Raw genomic sequence first — 25,348 nt, 5'->3', positions numbered from 1 at the left:
TGCATCCGAGCGTACTTAGGGAACTCAGTCAGGTGATTGCCAGACCGTTGTTCCTAATTTTTACAGACAGTCTATTGACTGGAATGGTACCAGCTGATTGGAGAAAAGCCAATGTAGCACCAATATTTAAAAAGGGCCCAAAATACATCCCTGGGAATTACAGACCAGTTAGCCTAACATCAATAGTATGTAAACTCTTGGAGGGGATGATAAGGGACTATATACAAGATTTTAGTCATAAGAATGATATCATTAGCAGTAATCAGCATGGATTCATGAAGAATCGTTCTTGCCAAACCAATCTATTAACCTTCTATGAGGAGGTGAGTTGCCAGCTAGATAAAGGAAGGCCCGTAGACGTGGTGTATCTGGATTTTGCAAAAGCATTTGACACAGTTCCCCATAAACGTTTACTGTACAAAATAAGGTGCGTTGGCATGGACCATAGGGTGAGTACATGGATTGAAAACTGGCTACAAGGGCGTGTTCAGAGGGTGGTGATAAATGGGGAGTACTCAGAATGGTCAGGGGTGGGTAGTGGAGTTCCCCAGGGTTCTGTGCTGGGACCAATCCTATTTAATTTGTTCATAAACGACCTGAAGGATGGGATAAACAGTTCAATCTCTGTATTTGCAGACGATACTAAGCTAAGCAGGGCAATAACTTCTCCGCAGGATGTGGAAATCTTGCAAAAAGACCTGAACAAATTAAAGGGGTGGGCGACTACATGGCAAATGAGGTTCAATGTAGAAAAATGTAAAATAATGCATTTGGGTGGCAAAAATATGAATGCAATCTATACACTGGGGGGAGAACCTCTGGGGGAATCTAGGATGGAAAAGGACCTGGGGGTCCTAGTAGATGATAGGCTCAGCAATGGCATGCAATGCCAAGCTGCTGCTAATAAAGCAAACAGAATATTGGCATGCATTAAAAGGGGGATCAACTCCAGAGATAAAACGATAATTCTCCCACTACAAGACTCTGGTCCGGCTGCACCTGGAGTATGCTGTCCAGTTCTGGGCACCAGTCCTCAGGAGGGACGTACTGGAAATGGAGCGAGTACAAAGAAGGGCAACAAAGCTAATAAAGTGTCTGGAGGATCTTAGTTATGAGGAAAGGCTGCGAGCACTGAACTTATTCTCTCTGGAGAAGAGACGCTTGAGAGGGGATATGATTTCAATTTACAAATACTGTACTGGTGACCCCACAATAGGGATAAAACTTTTTCGCAGAAGAGAGTTTAATAAGACTCATGGCCACTCATTACAATTAGAAGAAAAGAGGTTTAACCTTAAACTACGTAGAGGGTTCTTTACTGTAAGAGTGGCAAGGATGTGGAATTCCCTTCCACAGGCGGTGGTCTCAGTGGGGAGCATTGATAGCTTCAAGAAACTATTAGATAATCACCTGAATGACCGCAACATACAGGGATATGTAATGTAATACTGACACATAATCACACACATAGGTTGGACTTGATGGACTTGTGTCTTTTTTCAACCTCACCTACTATGTAACTATGTAACTGTGTAACTAAGAATTGAAAGATTTAATGTACAGAATTGAGACATTGTGGAAACTTTTGGGATTTGGGGAGAAAAGGTCTGGAGGATCAAATGGTTACCATGGTCACCACAAAGAGACAAATTCCAAAAATACAATAAAAGTTCAAATCTACAAATCAATTGTCCCCCATCAATGACTTTATTGTGTGACATTGGGGAAGTCATAAAGGGGGCTCCTAATTTCCCACAAACATCACAAAATCATGTAACCTTCTTTTCAAAAGAATAGAGACTGCAAAGAGGGGGAGGGGGGCTCTGTATTAATGATCATATGAAATGAGATGTCCGTTAATCTCTGATAGGTGTGATGTCTAAAAACCCCTTACCATATAGTGTGTGGCCACTAGAAAGTGATTTGTCGGAGGACATAGGTGGGGGATGGGAATTGAAGGTGGCCACATTTAGAGGAAGAGTTTGGACCACATTGTAATGTTCTTTTATGTATTAAATATTCCAAACCATCTCTTCCATATGTCCCATAACCTGCCCCTCCCCCCGCACAGCAGTCTAAGGGGTCTCTACAGTGAAATACAGAATGATTTTTAACATTCAGCTGATGATGATTTCTGAAGCAGATTCTCAGTTCATAGATCTTCTTCATCAGGAGATATAGGAGGAGGAGAGCCTCCAATATTATAGAAATACTGACATAACAATGTCATAGAAATGATTTAGAGACTTGAGACACATTATCATATGTAGAATATTCCATACAGTATCCACCAATTACTCCATGAAGAAGAGACTCTCTCCTACCCACAGGAGACTGTAGGGGGCGTACAAGGGGTCCTGGAGAACAAATCTTATCTATGTTTGAGTCACTCAGCACTATTCTGTCTGGTGAAACTGAAAATAAAAAGACACGTATGGGAGTTGTTACATAAACAGAGCTCAGAATCCCAGTTAGGACCACTGCGGTGTAATGACCATAACTTGGTAATTCACCATACTTCATGGTTTTTATAGAGCCAAAATTATATCCCCCCTCCCCCGTGTGTGGGGACATCATCCAGGGCTATAAATCAAAGATCAAACTCTGAATGTCCAAGTTCTGCAAAATCCCCAGATACTGGCAGAGAAGGTGATTGGTTCAGAAATTTGAAAATCTAAAACAATAACTAACTAATAATAAATATTAAATTATAGGTATTGGAATTTCCTTTCAAATTTGGCTGTTAGTGAATCTAACGAATACAAGTTTGTATTGGATGATGTCCCCACACACGGGGGAGGGGGGATATAATTTTGGCTCTATAAAAACCATGAAGTATGGTGAATTACCAAGTTATGGTCATTACACATTACATTAAATTCTAAAATTTAGAAATTCGGAAATTCAAAATTCGTAAATGTAAAAAATTCGGAAATTCGAAATTCAAAAATTTGGAAATACGGTGATTCAAAAATTCAAATTCGAAAATTTGAAAATTTGGAAATTCGAAATTCAGAAATTCGGAAATTCGAAAATTTGAAAATTCAAAATTCAGAAATTTGAAAATTCAGAAATTCCAAATTCCAAATTCCAAAATCCAAAATTCGAAAATGAGAAAATTAGAAAATTTGGAAATCAGAAAATTCAAAATTACGATATTCTAAAATTTGAAATTCAGAAATTCAGAAATTTGAAAATTCCAAATTTTTTAATTTTCGCATTTCCCAAAAAAGCAAAAAACTAATGAAACAAAAATGAAAATGAACACATTTTTTGTCAGTGCACATGTCTAATAGGGCTCCCCTTAACCACTACAATACACTATATAATATTTATTGTACACTGCACTATATACCCTGCACTGTATTTTATATACTGCACTGAGGGCACTATATACTCTGAGCTGCAAAATATATTTTACCCACCGAGATAAAATGTGATAATTCTTACATATTTTGATTGGATGAATTAAAAAAACAGATGATAAAGGGGCTTGTTAGATAAAGTTTTCATGACATTTCACAATAAAGATTTATACACAGGGGACTATATTTGGCTACAATGGAGGGAGGTGTCTGATGGTCGTGATGTCTCATAACTTCTCCACAAAGTACGGTAGAAGAATGAAAATGTCACCACATGGATGTATCTTCATTGTGAGACTAAAGATTATTACCTGACTGTAATTTATTCTTCTTTTATTACAAGGTACATTTGTCTTGGTCAGAGCTACACCTCATACAGTTACATCTGGTGACTTGGTGAAAGTGTCATTACCTAACATTTCCAAGGAAAAGTTGTGTGATATTTTCCCTCAGACGCCAGATTAGAAATGTGCAATTTGTTTCCTTCCAAATTTGTTTTTTAACAAATTAATGAAAACCCATTTAACAAATTTTTGCAAATATTTGTAAATTATAATATTTTAAAATTCGTAAATTCGAAAATTTGGAAATCTTGAAAATTCAGAAAATCGGAAAGTCGAAATTGAAAATTTGAAAATCCAAAAACCCGAAAATTTTAAAATCTGAAATAACAACTAACTAATAATAACTTAACTATTACTAACTATTAAATTATAGGTATTGAAATTTCCTTTCAAATTTGGCTGTTAGTGTATGTAACAAATACAAATTTATCCGAAGTTATGAATTAATTAAAAGAATGGAATGTAACTAATAAAAAATAATAATAAATAACAATAATAATAATAAAAATTGTATAATATTATTATTATTATTACTAGTTCGTATTTGCTACGTTCACTAACAGCCAAATTTGAAAGGACATTACAATACCTGTAATTTAACAGTTAGTTATTATTAGTTAGTTAGTTATTCTTTCAAATTTTTTGATTTTCTTTCTTATTTTCTAATTTATGAATTTTCTAAATTATAATTTTTTTTAATTTATAAATTTTCTCATTTATGAATTTTCAAAATTTCTAATTTATGAATTTTTGAATATTCTAATTTATGAATTTTCTTATTTTCTTTTTCTGTTTCACAAGTTATTTTCTAATTTATGAATTTTCGAATGTATGAATTTTCTAATTTTCTAATTTATGAATTTTCTAATTTATGAATTTTCACATTTTCTAATTTGTGAATTTTTGAATGTATGAATTGTTGAATTTATGAATTTTCAAATTTTCAAATTTATGAATTTACTAATTTTCTTATTTATGCATTTTCAAATTTTCTAATTTAGGAATTTTCTAATTCATGAATTTTCTAATTTTCTAATTTTCTAATTTAGGAATTTTTAAATTTTCTAATTTATGATTTTTTTTTAATTTTCTAATTTATGAATTTTTGAATGTATGAATTTTTTAATTTTCTAATTTATGAATTTTCTATTTTTCGAATTTATGAATTTTTGAATTTTTGAATATTCTAATTTGTGAATTTTCAAATTTTCTAATTTTTGAATTTATGAATTTTCTAATTTTTGAATTTATGAATTTTCTAATTTATGAATTTTCTAATTTATGAATTTTCTAATTTTCGAATTTATGATTTTTTTAATTTTGATGGTGACAGTATGATGGGCCAGTTATGATGGGGCAAAAGGGTGGGGCAGTTTTGATGGGGCAATATGATGGGGCAGTTATGATGGGGCAATTTTGATTGTGGTAGTATGATGGGGCAATTTTGATTGTGGTAGTATGATGGGGCAATTTTGATGGGGGGCAATATGATGGGCCAATAGATGGACCAGTTTTGATGGGACAATTTTGATGGTGGCAGTATAATGAGGTAGTTTTTTTGGGGGGGAAATAGGATGGGGCAGTATTGATGGGGCAACTTGATGGGGCAGCTTCTGCAAAAGGTCATTACTTTTCAAACAATGCTAATTGTAAATGATATCCCTCTTTCTGTGCAGATTTTATATATATATATATATATATATATATATATATATATATATATATATATATATAAACAAGGTATAACATTTACAATTATCATCTTTTATAAAGTAATTACCTTTTTCAGAGATTTTTATATTTGTAGATTTCTAATCTTTGTAAATGTAGATGAACTTCCTGGAGGGGGAGGGGAGGTTTCCATAGCTAAGGGGCGGCAACTTCCTCTGGCACTGCTGTTGCTATGGAAACCCGACCTACAACCTATCACACGGCTCGTGCTGCTCTGAGCATGTGCGAGATCTGGAGGTGCATGCTGGGTAACCATGGAATACAGGAAGAGATACAGTCCGGCTTCAGATGCCCACACATGAGATGGCGGCGGTCTGCTGGGACTTACAAAAGTAAGAAATCAATGGTGCAAAAATACAAATCTGACCTTGGTGTACAGCGAACCTTTACTAGAAGACATTCATCATGAGGATTATCGGCCGATTTATATCTATAAAGTAACATTTCAGACTGAACACGGATTTCATTTACAACAGTAGAAGAACGACTTAAGACTTTTTATTTACACTCCAACAGACACAACAACATGTAATATGTGGGGGGAATTGTCAGTTTCGTACACAAAAGTTTATATGGGGCGGGACATTAAAAAGTTTAATTGCTTCTATTTGTTTTATTAAATATTACATTTTTAAAGCTTTTTTAATGTTATTGCTATCACAAGCAGACTAATCCCCCCCATATGTAATAGTATAGTGCAGGGGACGTGTTCTCTTCATGGAGATCAGAGAGATGATTGGAAATGGATGGTAAACCCAAAGCTGTGTTATAGAAGCTCCTAGCTGGGGGTCTGTGTTATACAACCCAACAACTTCCCAACAATCTCATTATTATCTTACTCTCTCATTCATACATGATGATTGGCTCCTATGTTGGATGTTTCTTTGGTGCCTCCTTAGTAAGTGATTTGTGGATTGCACCTTTCCAAAATTTAGACAATTTATTGATTTATTCGGATTATGTATGTGTCCTAATATAAATCTGAAAAATCATATTGGTGGTCTGGAGAAGACATACATTTCTTACTGACTTTTGTTATAATTAGTTATTCAGGGTGCAGGGCCCTGTTAGGTATTAGGGGGTTAGCTTTTTAAATGTGGAATAATAAAAGTGATATGAGTTTATCCCCTTCCCGCCGACCGTACGCAGATATGCGTACTTGGCTTTCCGGGGTTACACCGGGATGATGCCCGCAGCTGCAGGCATCATCCCGGTACCGTTGTTCACAGTGGGCAATCGGCTACCCGAGTATAACAACCGATGCGGCTAAAAGCCGCTCAGCTGTTATACCGGAGGAACGGGAGGGGACATCCCCCCTCCCGCCGCCTCCCGCCGCTCTTACCGGGCCTCCCCTGCGATCGGGAGGCCCGGTGTCCAATCGTGTGCCTTCGGCGGCTGGGGGCGGGCTGGAACGAAGCCGTGGGCGGCTTCGTTCCAGCCCTCTCATTGTAAACGCGGAAGCGACATCATGACGTCACTTCCCGTTTACTCGGCTGTCAATGGCGCCGAATTTAAAAAAAAATACAGTATTCAGAATCACCGTTTTCAGCGATCTGAATACTTTGAAGTGCAAAGGAGGGATCGGGGGTCTTTTAGACCCCCGATACCTCCATAAAGAGTACATGTCACCACCTATTACTGTCACAAGGGATGTTTACATTCCTTGTGACAGCAATAAAAGTAAAAAAAAAAAAAAAAAAATTTTTTTAAACACAATTTATAAAGTAAAAAAATAAATAAAATAAATAAAAAAATTTTTTTTAAAGCGCCCCCGTCCCCGCGAGCTTGCGCAACGAAGAAAACGCATACGGAGGTCGCGCCCGCATATGTAAACGGTGTTCAAATCACACATGTGAGGTATCGCCGCGATCATCAGAACGAGAGAAATAATTCTAGCCCTAGACCTCCTCTGTAACTCTAACCTGGTAACCGTAAAAAAAATTTTAAAGCGTCGCCTATGGAAATTCATAGGTACCGTAGTTTGTCGCCATTCCACGAGTGCGTGCAATTATAAAGGGTGACATGTTTGGTATCTATTTACTCGGCGTAACATCATCTTTCACATTATACAAAAAAATTGGGGTAACTTTACTGTTTGGATTTTTAAAAATTCATGAAAGTGTCCCTTTTCCAAAAATTTGCATTTAAAACACCGCTGCACAAATACCGTGTGATATAAACTATTGTAACAATCTCCATTTTATTCTCTAGATTCTCTGCTAAAAAAAATATATATAATGTTTGGGGGTTCTAAGTAATTTTCTAGCAAAAAATACGGATTTTAACTTGTAAACACCAAATTTCAAAAATAGGCTTAGTCATGAAAGGGATAAATTATTCAGTAATGCAGAGTTGTGATTTATCATTTTCTGAGTGGTCAGCTTTGGATTTAAATTCCATTTACAATCATTTCTCTGATCTCATTTAGTGTCCTGGGATTAGAATCCAAGGCTGACATCTAATAATCGGATTTATTGTTTATGTATAGAAGACTTTGAGTGAATAAGAGGTTCTGTATAAGAGTGAATAAGAGTTGGAAGAATTCTAGAAATGTCTTTAAGGAGACATCGGGGTCTTTTAGACTCTTAATGTTACCTCTGCACTCTGTAGGAACAAAACACAATCATTCTCAAATATCTTCTTTCCTGGCCATGGAGATCGGGGAATGACAACACTGAACCCAGAAGGGATCAGAGCACATCACTTCTGGGTCCATTCTTCACAGGAAGACAAGGAGAATGTTCCCTCATCTGATGTTCTCATACCTGACACTCACCTTGGAGATCATGGGTGCGGGACTGGTAATCCCTAGACACAAAGTTGGGGGGAGGGGCAGAAGTGGTGGTAAGCATTTTACAGTATTTGGGGAAATAATTGGACTTCCACATGAAAGCTGACAGGAAAATATTCTACAATCTCCCAGGTGCTATAATGGTCAGGAGTCTGTTTACAGGTCAGTGCTGTCACCAACATAAGCCTTAAGTTGGTGTAACAGAAAGGGTTAATACAATTTCTTACTGACCTCTGTAGCCGAAGCCATGGAGTAATTCATCCGAAAATTCTTGAATGTACAGTAGTCATTAATCAGGTCTCAGCACTCTGCTCTCCCCTCCTCCTGTGTACCTGATCTGTGTATACATTAGAGATTAGAAGTCTGGCAGGCTGTCAAGCATGGAAGGTGGATCAGAATGAAAGTACTTCTGCTGGAAACTTTGAATAGTATTTACTTCACAGTGTCTGTACCTACAGAGATGACTAGGAGTTTATCTGAACAGACTCTAGACTTAAGCAGTTATGGACCACCTGACATACTGTTCAATATTGAAAAAATATGAATTCAACTTTGTGAAAGAGACAAGGAAGGAATCCAGCAGCACAATGAGATATAAGTAGAAATGTTTACAGAAACAATATTCTGAAATGCAAGTTTATCAGGAGATCATTCCACACATATGCTATATGGCCAAACATTTGTAGTCACCTGACCATCACACCTATATGGGCTGGTTGGGCATCTCATTTCAAAATTATGATCATTAATGTGGAGTTACCCCTTCCACCTTTGTGCCTATAACTGTCTCCACCTTTCACAAGATTTTTACCGTATTTGTGGGAATGTGTGCCCATTCAACCAAAACAACTGATGTTGCATGAGGAGACCTGACTCACACATCAGGTTTAGGTGAGGACTGTGTTCATGACATTTGAGTTCCTCCACACCAAAAATATCAATCCATACCTTTATGGAGCTGGATTTGTGCTCAGGGGGACAGTCATGGTAGAACAGAAAAGGTTGAAAGAAAATAATTGCCTACATATACTGTAGAGGGGTAAATGTTCTTGGACCTCTTCTATTCTCAATCTACACCTCCTCCCTGGGTCAGTTGCTTGTCTCCCATGGCTTTCAATACCACTTCTATGCCCATGACACCCAAATCTATCTCTCTACCTCAGCTCACTCCATCAGTCGCCTCACTTTTCACCAACTTACTGACAGAGATATCAGCCTCTATGTCACACCACTTCCTCAAACACAATCTATCCAAAACCGAGCTCATAATATCCCCCCCTCGTGCCTCTTCCCCTGATTTCTCTGTCAAAATTAACAGCAACTATCAACCTGTCCCCCATGCCAAAGTCCTAGGTGTAGTCCTGGACTCTGAACTATCCTTTCGACCCCACATCCAATCACTGTCCATAGCTTTCCACCTCAACATCAGCAACATCTCCAAGATACGCCCCTTCCTAACCAATGACACCACAAAGCTTCTAATTCATTCCTTGGTCACCTCTCACCTTGACTACTGCAACTCCCTCCTCATTGGCTTACCTTTAAATAGGCTATTCCCCCTTCAGTCCATCATGAATGCTGCTGCCAGACTCATCCACCTTACAAACCGCTCAGTGTCTGCTACCCCTCTCTACCAATCCCTCCACTGACTTCCACTCACCCAACAAATTAAATTCAAGATACTAACAATAACTTAAAGAGCCATCCACAACTCAGCCCCCAGCTACATCACTAACCTAGTCTCAAAATACCAACAAATTGTTCTATTCGATCCTTCAAAGACCTCCTGCTCTCTAGTTCCCTTGTCACCTCATCCCACACTCACCTCAAGGACTTCTCCAGAGCCTCTCCTATCCTCTGGAACTCTCTACTCCAATTTGTCTGATTATCTCCTACTCTGTCCACTTTCAGATGATCCCTGAAAACTCATCTTTTCAGAGAAGCCTATCTGGCCCTCACTTAACAACTGTACACCTTATTTTCTCCATCAGCCCATCCCCCACAGTTATTACCTCTTGTATCTCTAGACCCTCCCTCTTAGATTCTAAACTCTAATGAGCAGGGCCCTCTGATTTCTCCTGTATTGAATTGTATTGTAATTGTACTGTCTGCCCTTATGTTGTAAAGTGCCTCTTAAACTGCCAGCGCTATATATATATATATCCTGTATGATATTAATAATAATAATATACAATGGATGAAGCTGTTTCTGGTACTGCTACTGGTACTGTTACTGGATTGCACTTGTACTGGATTAAAATGTTACTGGCTGGTGATCTTTAAGATTTCTTTCCTCTAACACACTGATCAGTATGTGAGAGCAAAGTGGCATCAAGCTGCTAATTGCAGGTGTTGGTTACATTGTGTGATGCTCTGATTGGTCATAGCATATTTTTGTGATTGGCACCATCCAATGGACAGTGCAGTCACAGTACTTTGCTTGTGCAGGCTAGGGGGCATGTAAGAGCCATAAAAAAATGAAGCTGTGATATAGCATCCAATCCTGTAACATCCACCTTCCATCCTATGTACAATAGACAGACAGAAGGTAGTTAATATACACAAAAAATCATAATGATAATGTCATTCGTAATGACAACAAATTGGTTAAATTTGTTTAATCTGATCTACAGTATTATACATTGAATCAATGTGTTAAATTTACAGCATTCTTTTCCCCAGCATTGTTTTCTGTGTATTCAGTTCAGGTTTGAAAAGTAAAATGTAGATTTTTGGAGAAAACATACACAATAATATTCCAGCACTGGAGGTCAGTATGGCGAATATCTCCACAGCCACCGTGTATTTCCCTCTGGTGCTCAGATAGGCCGGGATCATGGCAATCCAGACACTGCAGAACACCAGCATGCTGAAGGTGATGTACTTGGCCTCATTAAAACTGTCCGGTAATGTCCTCACCATGAAAGCCAGAACAAAACTCACAGCTGCCAGAAACCCCATATAACCCAACATAAAGTAGAACCAGATAACTGAGCCTTCATTACACTGAATGAAGATCTTCCCAGGACAGGATTCCATGTCATACTCTTGAAATGGTGGAGAGATGGACAACCAGATAATGCAATTCATAACCTGAATGGATGAGCAGAATAACATGACTGTATTGGGAAGTTTGACTCCCACCCATTTTCTACAAGAGCTTCCAGGTCTGGTGGCTTTAAAAGCAATGAAGACCATGATGGTTTTGGCTAGGATAGAAGATGCTGAGATGGTGAAGGGAATTCCAAAAGTGACTTGTTGCAGCATACAGGTAATATTCACAGGACGGCCAAGGAACATGAATACAGAAAGGAAGCTCAGTATGAGGGAGAGGAGCAGAATGAAGCTGAGGTTCCGGTTATTGGCTCTGACTATGGGAGTGCTCCGAAACCAAAAAAATAGTCCAAATATAAGGAGAGATGTTGTAGCAAATATGACTGAAGTTATAGAAAAAAATAAAACTAGAATGTCCTCCTCATATGATAAATACTCGATGACCTTGTCAATACAAATATTTTTAGCTTTGTTAGGCCATTCATTTTCAGGACACTTCTTGCAGCTTTTACTGTCTGTAGAGTAAAAAATAAGTAAAAATAACATAAGGCATGGTATACCAAGAATGCAACTATTTGACAGTTTTGGTCTCTTTCGTGTAATCATTTTCAGGACCATTACTTTTAGATAAGTGCAAAACTGTTGGAGGCGTTCTCAGGCAGACAGTAAGAGGAAGTTGATTGTCATTGCTTGCTTGAGAAAGCCTCCAACATTCCCAGAAGGGTCAGAGGTAGAAGAAAAGTGCAGCAATCTTTGCCCTAAAAAAGGCAGAAAGGCTTCATCAGTAATCATTAATTTCATACAATTTAGGGAGATGTTCAGCCTGCGAACTGTAAAGTGGTCACAGAACCACTTTAAATGACTTTGAAAGGTTTAATTTTCTTATCCAATATCAGAGTTTATATTTAAAGAAACATAAAGCTTACCAGAATGGTTTGATATTTCTCCTTCTGAACATGGAGCACAATTATAACAACATGGGTGATATCCTTCTCCTACGGATTTTCTGAACCCTGGAAGACATTCCTCGGAGCATTTACCTCTTGGCACCTAGGATAATATAGAACGATATGAATTATTCATGAACAAAAATACGGATGTAAGTAAACTAAGCTTCTGGTGTTTAAAATGATGTAGAATGCATACCTTGGTATAAACACATGGACCATTCCAGAAGGTGACAGGAGTGTGTGTAGTGTGGAAGGGTTCATTGGCCATAAAGGGGGCACCTGGGGAGTGTCTAAATACAACACCAGAAGCCCCAGCCTGCTCACATTTTTTGGAACAACTCAACTGCTGATGAGGGTCTCCACCCTACGAGAGGCCAAGAAAACGGCCGCTGTATCTATACACACCCATCACCTGGAGTATGTGCTTCCTGCTTAGGAATTGGGATTTCCATGTTTTGAAGGAGCTGGAGTGACCTTATAACAGATGTCTGGATGACCATACATCCTCGTGGTACATGTGATCTTTGACTCTTTATAATTTAGGGGTTCATTTTTTACGGTAAGCAGGATTACCTCTATTTGCACGGTGGTGATGAGTGTATTCAACATCCTTTTCACTTTGCTGGTGCTGGGACTATATCGTTTTCACCACCTGATCATTCATCATTGGTGGTCTTTATTGGAGGACTTTTTAAACTAGCGCTGCACTTTTAATAATTCATTACAGAAGGTGGCCCTTCTTCTTTAGTCTGGATACCACAGAATATGCTCTGAACCAGAATCCAGAAATAGAAATCTAGGGTGGTGATTTACTAAGAAGAAGGCACTGCACCAGCTCATACATTAATTGGTGCGCCGGAAAAGTCATTAATTGAACGCGTGAACCGGCGCACATTGAAGCACAAAAAGAGATAATAAATACCTGCATATGTAAACTGCAACTGTCGCTAGGGTAATTGTGGTTTTCTCATTGATAATAGCGCATGCCCAATACAATTGGTTAATTTCATCTCATTGGATGTGTCTTGTTAGGCAATTAGTAGGTGTTCTCAGTTAATTAACCCTTTTGATGCTAATCTCATTCCTATTATTGCTAATATATCTTTGAAATGTGTTTTTTTCTTTTTTTACCCAAATCTTTCAATACATTACAAAGAACAGGGAAGCGTTTCTAAACCCAATAAATAAATATTTTCAGATCTTGATCTTTGAAGGTGACCATACACTGCAATCATGTAGAGCTTAAATAAGTTAGATTTAGTGCAAGAGCCTGTTTGATTGCCTATAATTTGAATTAATTTTACAAGTGTGTCTTCCTATTACCTATTTTGCCTAAATATCGAGTTGTACAGAGATTGGCCAATCAGATTGCATAGTGCATAACCATCTTAAGTGCCAAATTTGGAATGTAGATGTGCCATGACCCACTTGTATTTTCCTAACGATATTTCTCAGACATTATACAAGGCACATGAAAAACCACCTTGATCAGGAATCTTCAAACTACAGCTCTCCAGCTGTTGCGAACTACACATCCCACGAGGCATTGTAAAACTCTGACATTCACAGACATGACTAGGCATGATGGGAATTGTAGTTTTTTGAACAACTGGAGGGTCGTAGTTTGAAGACCCCTGTGCTAGACCATTAATATGCCTCCAGAATTGGGAGTATGGCATCTACCCAACTTCTCTTTGCTGGTGGACACAAGAACCTACATCTTCAGATATATCTATATATACACACAGTGAAGCAAGAAGCAATATACATTGGCCCGGAAGTGAATCTGTACACAGGAAGTAGGTTTGTATTTTGATTCCAAATCATTTAGACATACACACGTGACCCACACAAACACCACCCCATATAAAAATAAATTAAAAATGATCTTAATTTGCAAATAAGGATCATCTCTTCCTCAGAGAACAGTGAGCGGGGCATGGTGGTGGGAAGAAATTAGCAGCAGTACAAGCAAATTCCTGGAGGGGCGTGATGTCATTCCTGTGTGCTGGCCACTGCTTCCGGGTACCAGATATGCGCCACAGGTACATACCTCCACCCACAAAGCAGTTGCGCATCTCACATACACAGCGGTCGCATATATAGATGCATTTGGCGCATCTAGCTTCAGGAACCCAATTTTATGGAAATTAATAGTAAAGCAGATGCAGATTTCCGGGACTGGACTAACAAATGTTTCTAGTGAAAGGCAACTGGTGTTTTCTATTAAACAAGGTCTAAATGGGCCATTGACATGTATCACAGTTGAACTTAGGAAGGTGTCTTTGCAAAGTTAAACTAAATGAAATCCTTTATTATTTTGCTTGGGGATAGAGTGCAGAGGGATTGGAAGTCTTGTCAGTTTTTGGGGATGTCTGCACCCCTGATAAATTTTGCCAGTTACTCCTTCAAATTTATTCACTTCCTGTCACATAGCCAAACAGGAAGTGAGGGTAAAACCCTACCAATGTCTTTCCTTGGGCACACACAGGTCAATCTAACTAGTGTCCCCATTAGGTAAATTGCACTCTAGCATTTTGCTGTGTACACCCCTAATTATTAGGTATCTTGGACTTTGGGGTTGATTTACTAAAGGCAAATCCACTTTGCACTACAAGTGCACTTGGAAGTGCAGTTGCTGGAGATCCGAGGGGGACATGCAAGGAAAATAAAAAAAACATCATCTTTGCTTCTACATGATTGGATGATAAAATCACCAGTGCTTCCCCTCATATTTACAGCAAGTACACTTGCATTGCAGAGTGAATTTGCCTTTAAAAAACTCCAAAATACCTAATAATTTGGGGTGTACACAACACAAAGTGCTGGAGTGCAATTTGCCTAATGAGGACACTAGTTAGATTGACTTGTGTGTCCCCAAGGAAAGACATTGGTAGGGTTTTACCCTCACTTTCTGTTTGGCTATGTGACAGGAAGTGAAGCCAATTTTCAGAAAAGGGACACAAAGCCCAACATAAAAAAGACAAGCAGGGGTTCTAACACTCACTTGGTTTCCCTCAAATGCCCACAATTAGAATAGGATTGTCTTGTGCTATATTTTAGCTCAGTGCTCTAAATCAGTGCTTTTCAACCCTGTCCTCAAGTACCCCCAACAGGTCATGTTTGCAGGTTTTCCTTCATCTTGCACAGGTGCAATCACAGTCAATGGCTTGGTATTTTAGACAGCTCTTTTAGCTAAGATAAATTCCCAGAACATGTCCTGTCGGGTGTACTTGAGGACTGAGGTTGAGAACCACTGTGCTAAAATAGAAAATTATCCTATCTCTCTGTAATTTTCCTTTCCTGATGCCTATCCATGGCAGCATACACACAATCCATGCATATGCTACCATGAAGGCACCAGGAAAGTAACTTTTAGACAAATCACACCTTTTTTTGTTTTGCCATGCCAATCAGCCTACTTAAGCTGCAGCTGGGAGATCTGTTGCATGCAAATTGTTTAGGGGGGGAGAGTGTGAAATGCATTACTTGGATTGAGCATGCATCTGCAAAACAAATTATTAACAAAACACATAGAACATAAAAATTTGCTGCACATTTTGTTGGTCAACAAAACAGGACTTGGAAAAGAGCAAGAAAAGCAAAAAACACATGTATGTTAATCTGAGACACTAACAGAATGTGGTTTGGAGGTCCAATATGACCATTTTGCAGAGGAAATTAACAGGAGTTAAAACAGACAGTCTCTTAAAGATTTAAACATTTAGTATTCACAACAGTTTGAAGAATATTTTGCAAAATAACACAGCACAGACAATTAAATCAAATTGAAACTAACAACTTACAAACAACATCAAAACTATTTAAGTGAAAAATATCCCCCCCAAAAAAGCTGTCACCAACCATCTTTAATCTAGTGATAGAACCACCAGTGAAGCCATTAGAACACACCTCTCGATCACAGGTTTCCAGCTTGGCTCTAGTATGCACACTATAAACTTTTTTGCGGACAATGTTATATTACAAAGTTAACTTTACTAAATCCCTAATTTTTAACATAGGAGTATCTCCATCCATACAAAATACACTACAAAAAAAACTCCCATATACATGGAGTAAGAACGGTTATACCCAAGTTTTTTATAGATGATACAACCTTAAAATGAGAAAGTATAGGTGGTAGTGGATCCAGAAGGGGGTCTAAAGGCATCAACATGGATTTCTCCCACTTTATATCTAGACCAAAAAACCTTCCAAACTCCTTAATGTGTTCCATTACTACTGGCAGGGATGAACAGACATTAGACATGAAAAAGAGAAGATCATCCACATATAGTGATATCTTTTCCTCCATGTCTCCCCTAATCAGACCAGTAACATCAGGAGAGGCCCGAATAAGACATGCCAAAGGCTCTATGGCCAGGGCAAAAAGCAGGGAAGACAGCGGACACCCCTGCCTAGTACCCCGGAAAAGTCTGAAACTAGGAGATTGAAAGCCATTCATCCTAACCGATGCCCCCGAAGCAGTGTATAACAACCGGACCCACTTACAAAAAACAGAGCCAAGCCCGAATTTTTCAAGAATGACCCACAAATATGGCCATTCGACAAAATCAAAGGCCTTGATTGCGTCTAGTGCTAACAAAGCACAGTTTGAATGGCCTGGGACTGGAACCTGCATATTTAAATATGCACGTCTGATATTAAATGCAGTTGACTTGTTGGACATAAATCCTACCTGATCTGGATGAGTAATACTGTTAATAACCTTATTTAGTCTAGTTGCAAGTATCTTTGCAAGAATTTTAACGTCTGTAGATAATAGAGAAATTGGTCTATAAGATTCAGGGTGTAGCACATTTTTAGCCTCATTTAGTGTGTTAAGAAGAGTGGGAAGCAATTCTTTAACCACTTGACCACTGGGCACTTAAACCCCCTTAATAACCAGACCAATTTTTAGCTTTCAGTGCACTCACATTTTGAATGACAATTACTCAGTCATGCAACACTGTACCTATATGAAAATTTTGTTCCTTTTTTTTACATAAATAGAGCTTTCTTTTGGTGGTATTTAATCACCGCTGGGTTCTTTATTTTTTGCGCTATAAAAGAAAAAATACTGTAAAAATTCTGTAAAAAAATGCATTTTTCTTTGTTTCTGTTATAAAATATTGCAAATTAGTAATTTTTCTTCATATATTTTGGCCAAAATTTATACCGCTACATATCTTTGTTAAAAATAACCCAAATCAGTGTATATTATTTGGTCTTTGTGAAAGTTATAGAGTCCACAAACTATGGTGCCAATCTCTGAAAATTAATCACACCTGAAGTACTGACGGCCTATCTAATTTCTTCAGACCCTAACAAGCCAGTAAAGTACAAATACCCCCCAAATGACCCCTTTTTAGAAAGTAGATATTCCAAGGTGTTTATTAAGAGGCATGGTGAGTTTTTTGAAGTTGTAATTTTTTCCCACAGAGTGTGGAAGGGTATGCAGAGTATGGACGGGTATGCAGAGTATGGACAGGTATGCAGAGTATGGATGGATGGGTATGCAGAGCATGGATGAGTATGCAGAGTATGGATGGGTATGCATGGTTGAGAATGGATGGATTGATTTGTCACTGAGCAGCGCTGTGGGCACTACACATGCAGCCCACAGCGCTGCTGACACCGATCTCTTCTCTCTCCGCTCACACTGGATGGAGAGCGGAGGGAGGAACCAGAAATCACGCCAGTTTGTTTACATGTGATCGCTCTGTCATTTGACGGAGCGATCACATGATAAACGGCCACGATCAGCCGTGATGCACCGGGTCCTCTGGACCCAGTGGTCACGGATGTTCTCGGGTGCACGACCCAGGGGACGCGTGAGAGCGGAATTTTGGGAGGACGTCATAGTACCCCCTACCGGGGTTAAGCAACCGCCCTGTAGCCGTCATTCGGCTATGAGCCGGTTGCTAAGTGGTTAATATATTTTTTATTGATCTCAATAGGGAGGCCATCAGTCCCTGGGGCGTCGGCATTTGGAAAACTAGCCACTGCATTTTCTACTTCCATTAAAGTTAGTGGGGCATTGAGAATTTCTCTCTCTTTTATTGAAATATCCGGGAGATCAATACCGCCCATGTAACTAGATAGCTCTGCAGGGGTAAAATCTGCCCTATAAGTATATAATCTTGATAATAGGACTTAAAGGTAGATATAATTGAACTAGACTGGTTACAAACCTCCCCCTCTACATTCATTAAAGCTGAAACATGTGTAGGGTTAGATTGGGACCTTACTATCTGAGCCAATAATCCACCATTTGCCTCTCCCTCAGCCCAGCTAAGTCTCTTCTGAAAAACGAGTTTATTCCTGGCCCTAGATTCCAATAGTTCGTTTAGCCTATTTTGAGATGAAAGCAATTCCTGTTGGTTATCCGCAGAAGGATTTTGAATATATTTGGCTTCCGCCGCGGAGGTGTCAGCCTTCGCAGCTCGCGCTCTCTACGGGAAGCACTTTTGATAATGCTTATATTCTGGATTAAAAATCCCCGAAGATAGGCCTTTAGCACATCCCATTCAACTTGAATGGAAGTGGAGCCTAAGTTGAGGGACCAAAAATCCAGGATAAGGTTAGGAATGACGTCCTCCTTAGGAAATAATTCCAACCAAAAGGGATTCAGCCGCCAAGACATTTTAGACGCCTGACGCCCTGATGTTAAAGTAACTAAGAAAGGAGAATGGTCTGAGATACCTCGAGGTTCGATACTCACATCCAACACATATGGTATAAAATCAGCCGAGCACAGAGCCAAATCTATTCTTGATATTGTGTTATGTGTTTTAGAATAGCATGTATAGGCATTTTCTTCAGGGTGTAGGTTCCTCCACATATCATACAGTCCTACCTCCCGACATAGTCGTCCAAAGGGGGAGAGGCGCCCATTGGTCATTGACCTTGGAGCTGGGCATCTGTCCCACCTCATATCGACAACACTATTGAAATCCCAAAGTACCAATAATGGTATCTGAGGAGAGACCCCTGCAAAGGAAATAAGCTGACAAATTATTTCTGAATTATATGGGGGAGGTATATATATAGCTGCAAGAATCAACTCAAGATCATCCAGTTTGCATTGTAAAAAAATATATTTGCCATTATCATTTACCATAGTCCTACTGCAGGAGAATACCACACCAGCATATACCAGGATTGTAACCCTCTTGAGTGAGAGGTATATAATGAGTGATAAGCCTCTGTAACCGATCGGCGCTTCAGAAACCTGGTCGTGTTGGATCTGGTATGTGTCTCCTGCAGACAGACGAGGGCAGGATGAAAAGAAGCAATATAGTCAAATATAGATTGTCTCTTTAGCCGGTTCCCGACCGGCGCAAGCCAATGTACATTGGCAGAATGGCACGGCTGGGCAAATGGGCGTACCTGTACGTCCATTTGAATTCCCAGCCCTGCCATTGCGTGCGCGCCGCTGGCGGCGCACCCGCGTGCCGGCCGCGAGCTCCGTGAGTCGGGTCGCGGGTCCCGCGGACTCGATCGCCGCGGGGATACCCGCGATCGCCTCACGGAGAGGATGAACGGGGAGATGCCATTGTAAACAGCATCTCCCCGTTCTGCCTAGTGACAAGTGTCACTCGATCTCTGCTCCCTGTCATTGGAGCAGAGATCAGTGACGTCACAAACAGAGCCCATCCCCCTACAGTTAGTAATCACTCCCCTAGGACATACTTAACCCCTCCCCGCCCCCTAGTGGTTAACCCCTTCACTGCCAGTGTGATTTACACAGTAATTTTAATGCATTTTTAATTGCACTGATCACTGTATAAATGACAATGGTCCCAAAAATGTGTCAAAAATGTCCAACATGTCCGCCATAACGTCGCAGTCACAATAAAAATCGCTGATTGCCGCCATTACTAATAAAAAAAATATTGATAAAAATGCCATAAAACTATCCCCTATTTAGTAAACGCTATAACGTTTGCGCAAACCAATTAATAAACGCTTATTGCGATTTTTTTTTACCAAAAATATGTAGAAGAATACGATTGGCCTAAACTGAGGAAAAAAATTTTTTTTTAATATATTTTTGGGGGATATTTATTATAGGAAAATGTAAAAAATAATGCGTTTTTTTCAAAATTGTCGCTCTTATTTTGTTTATAGCGCAAAAAATAAAAAGAGGCGATCAAATACCACCAAAAGAAAGCTCTCTTTGTGGGAAAAAAAGGACATCAATTTTGTTTGGCAGCCACGTCGCATGACCGCGCAATTGTCAGTTAAAGCGCCGCAGTGCTGAATCGCAAAAAATGCTCTGGTCAGGAAGGGGGTAAAATCTTCCGGGGCTGAAGCGGTTAAAGCATTGTTCATACCCCTAACATTCCAAGAAAGTATTCTAATTGATTGATTTACCATAGGTACAATGGCATAAGAACATCACTAATCAACCAACCTGTACTGTACACAAAAATATGATATATATATAAATGCAAAACATGAAAATACTCCAAGATGAACCCCCACAAAAAAAAAAGGTTCTTCACGGGAAAAAAAAGCCACTGATGTAGAAAAAACAAACATGTATTCAGTGGCTATTGCTGATTAGGCCTCCGACAGCCTTGCTTCAATGAAAAAAAAAACAAGGGGAAAAAAAAAAAAAAATATATATATATATATATATATATATATATATATATATCAATGCTCCGTCATTTCATACTGTATGCATATATATATATTTACTTGAGGGGTGAACCTATCACCCCAAAGTCTGAGTTTTAACCTGACCATCAAGCCAGTCCTGTGCATCCTGTGGTGTTTGGAATATTTGTACATCTATTACAAGAACTGCAGCCAGATATCCCTATTGAACGTTTAGAACTAGACAGAGTACACAGAGCCCTCACAGCCAAAAAAACGGATGGACCCCCGTGTGATATAATTACAAAATTTCATTACTACAGGACAAAAGAACAAATATTAGCAGCTGCCAGAGAAAAAAAGGAACTGAATTTTCAAGGCCACAAATATCATATTTTTGCTGATTTATCCCAACTTACTATCACCAAAAGACGCTCCATGAAACCCCAGCTAATGGAACTGCAACGTCACAACATTATGTATCAATGGGGATTCCCCTTTTCAGTCAGATTTACTTATCAAGGTACAATTTACAGGAGTAGATCTGCAGATTAACTACAACAGACCCTTTTAAAATTGAATCTGACAGAACCCACATGCAGCTATTCCTCTTCACGCAGAAGAATGGCGTCATCTTCACCTTCAAGCAGCACTCAGAAAATTTCAGAACAAAATGGAAATCATCATTCTCACAAAAGAGGCCGTTATGCCACATCATCCATGGACCAAGAAGACTCCATGGACTGACAACTTAAATCCTAGTATCTCTTCAACATACTCACTTAGAGATTGTTCTCTATAAGATTTGAAAATATAACTAAATGTAACCTTATCCTGATATTCACATACTATATAAGGTCATGTTACATTCAAGTTATATTTCTTATTATTACTGGTTCCTATAGCTATAAAATTTAAAAATGTAATAGGGAATTCTTTATTCAGTTGTTCAATTTTGGCAATAATAACAGACAAATTACTTTCAGTTGCAAACGTGTAAAAACTGATCCAAAAGTAATAGGAGCTTTTTTTTTTCTTTTCACAAAGTAAGTATATTATTACCTAATTACTTCCTCTACTTTTGTTTTCTTTTGATCCAATCTGTTTCAATACAATCTTAAATTTATGAATCACCATATTTATGGAAATACATATGATTGAAATATGTAATAGTTTACTCTAATAGGTTTAAACTCCCAAAAATTCTAAAAATAATCATTATCCATACCAAAGTTATAAACGGTACTTTTTTGACTGAATTATTTAACCTAAGGTGATATTAATTATATACAATCACCCTGGAATAACTAATTCTACAAATATTAAGTATCCTGCACTCCAATTATTGAGGCATCCTTTTGATGCTTTTTACTATAGCACTTCTCTCCTGTAAGCTGAAGATCAGTGTACCCCCATTAGCCTTCCTCATTCTCTCACCCATAATATGTGGGAGTCTGACAAAGGCACTTTTTCCCCTGATAGAGATATTTATTCTCTTTCACGGGCAACTTGCGATTACTTACACATATTATTTCATACAATGTACCATCCAATCTTATATGTTTTCTGTTTATTCTTCACTCCAGACTCCACTGGATTCTTTCCTACCTTTTCATTCCTTCAGTCCACACAGGTTGATCCGCGTAGTCAGCATTGCATAATAAAAAGTAAGTCAAAACTATTTGATCTGTTACCCTAGCACCATTGAATATCCTATCCCTGAATGTTCAGGGCATAAATGTTCCTCAGAAAAGGACCAAAGCATTCCTTACTTTCCATAACAAGAAGGCCCACATTGTGTGCCTACAAGAAACACACTTCACCAATAATTCAACACCTAAATATATGTCCCCTTTTTATCCACAAATTTTTACGGCTTCAGCCAGTACCAAACAAAGGGGAACTCTAATTGCATTTCACCGGTTCACACCATTTACTTTATCATCAGAAATTAACCACTTGACAACTGGGCACTTAAACCGCCTTCCTAACCAGACCAATTTTCAGCTTTTGATGCTCTCACATTTTGAATGACAATTACTCAGTCATGCAACACTGTATCTATATGAAATTTTTGTCCTTTTTTTCACACAAATGGAGCTTTCTTTTGGTGGTATTTAATCACCGCTGGGTTCTTTATTTTTTGCGCCGTAAAAGAAAAAAGACCGAAAAATCTGTAAAAAAAATACATTTTTCTTCATTTCTGTTATAATATTTTGCAAATTAGTAATTTTTCTTCATATATTTTGGCCAAAATTTATACCGCTACATATCTTTGGTAAAATTAACCCAAATCGGTGGATATTATTTGGTCTTTGTGAAAGTTATAGAGTCCAAAAGCTATGGTGCGAATATCTGAAAATTGATCACACCTGAAGTACTGACGGCCTATCTAATTTCTTGAGACCCTAACATTCCAGAAAAGTACAAATACCCCCCAAATGACCCCTTTTTGGAAAGAAGACATTCCAAGGTATTTAGAAAGATGCAGGGTGAGTTTTTTGAAGTTGTCATTTTTTCCCACAATTCTTTGCAAAATCAAGGTTTTTTTTTTACTTTTTTTTTTTCCCACAAAATTGTCATATTAGCAGGTTATTTCTCACACACCGCATATGCATACCACAAATTACACCCCAAAACACATTCTGCTATTACTCCCGAGTACGGCGATACCACATGTGTGAGACTTTTTGTTAGAGAAATTATACTTTAAATGTCAGTTATGAAAGACGACATTTTGTTTATCATGGCCTAGAAATAAGCTATGAATCTAGGATTGAGCTAAAACTAGTAATAAAATGGAGTCAGCAATATAATATGCTTGGATATGCAGTTTTCTGAATGTATCCTGTATTTTTGTGTTGGCTTGGGGAGTTTTCAAGTCAGTATCCTGTAATCATTGTTATATGCAGATAACAGTCTGTAACAGACACTTCCACCTTTCCTGTTGTGTCCAGAATAAAGTTGAAAATACATGAGACTGGGCATTTTAAGACAGGAAAGGGGGGTGTCCAGGGCTTATAAAAAAAGACATGTACCACAGTAATCTCTTAGAAATGATGAAGGCTGCATGAACGTGTAATTCATTTCTCTTGCATATGCAATAAATATTACCTTGATGCCCGAGGACGGTCTGAGATGGTGAAATTATTTCCCTAACAATTGGTCCTTCGAAGAGCCGGGAGTCCTCCCCCGAGAAGCACTGGCCAACAGTGACTGATGACCGTACGGCAAAACTGTAAGTCCTCCATCTCAAATTAGATGTTAAAAAGAGGCCGGTCCGCTGAACTAGTGCCTCCCGGGCAGCGACTTACCGGATCAGCACAAGAGACCGCTCTCGGGACAAGGTAAGATTTTTATTTTTTTTATTTTATTATCAACCTTTTGTGTTAGACTTGATTAGGAATTTGATGAATAAGGGATTTGAATATATACATACAATATAGAGATTGATTGAATGTTTATCTGTTTCTGTCCTATCTGCTTACTCTTGTTGAAGGGAGTGGAAAAGGGAAAATGTTTATGTAGATGAAGGTAATGATGTGTATGTCATTGAGAAGGAGAACAGAAGGATAGGAAACACCTGAACAAGGCCCCGCATTTAGGACTATGAAAAAAAAAAAAAAAGAGAAGGGAGTGTTTCCTGTGAGGTAAAAGAGGTCACTTGGCAAAAGAATGTAGGTCAAACAGAGAGGAAGATGCATGAAGATGTTGGTATGTCTGCAGAGAGAGAGATACAGAAGAAAATGATGAGGAAGAATCTGAAATTTTGGATGTGTGCACTGTTGAAACTTGTTTGCATGCTAAAGTCAAGTCAGAAATAATCTTGGTTGTGAAGAGTAGATGGCTAACATTTCTCTGTGATACTGGGGCTTGTAGGACCCTAATACACCCGCTGGATATGAAAAAGGTAAAGAAAAAGGTGTAGTATATGTAAAATCTGCAAAATGGGTTGATGCTCCAGGAGGTCATGTCTGAAGGCCTTACTGTGGAAGATCCACAGACAGGTAAAAAGGCTCAGTGTAAAATTGTCATTATGACTAAATGTCCTGTTAATTTGTTGGGTAGAGACATGTTGAACGCTCTTGATATTTCTGTCGTACCAGTGGAGGGAGGTCTCAGAGCCCATCGGCCGTGTGAAAAACAAATCACAGCCGTGGATAATGAGCCCTGATACTGGTACAGCCTGGAATTTGCAAACTGAGGGATTAAATATACCCAAAACCCTGGCAGAAATAATTGACAAAGAGTCTGTGAGGAAAAGGTATAAGGTCCAGACAATCCTCTATTGCACCATGTATTACAGAAAGATCTCTGGGCCTGATAAGTTCTATGAGAAACAGTTAATGAGTCTCACTAACACTGAAGTTCTCTTAAAATGTCTGTACTGTGATAAGAGGGGAAATAGCGTGGCTACTTGTCTCCTACCACAGCCTATTATGCAAATATACAGGCACCATACTGTACCTTGTGTTTCGGTCACCCAGAATTCCAAGGTATCGTGGC

Source organism: Aquarana catesbeiana, linkage group LG01 (genome assembly GCF_042186555.1).
Source record: "Aquarana catesbeiana isolate 2022-GZ linkage group LG01, ASM4218655v1, whole genome shotgun sequence".
NCBI lineage: Eukaryota > Metazoa > Chordata > Amphibia > Anura > Ranidae > Aquarana > Aquarana catesbeiana.
The sequence above is the reverse complement of the archived record's forward strand: the minus strand, read 5'-3'. Positions refer to the sequence as shown.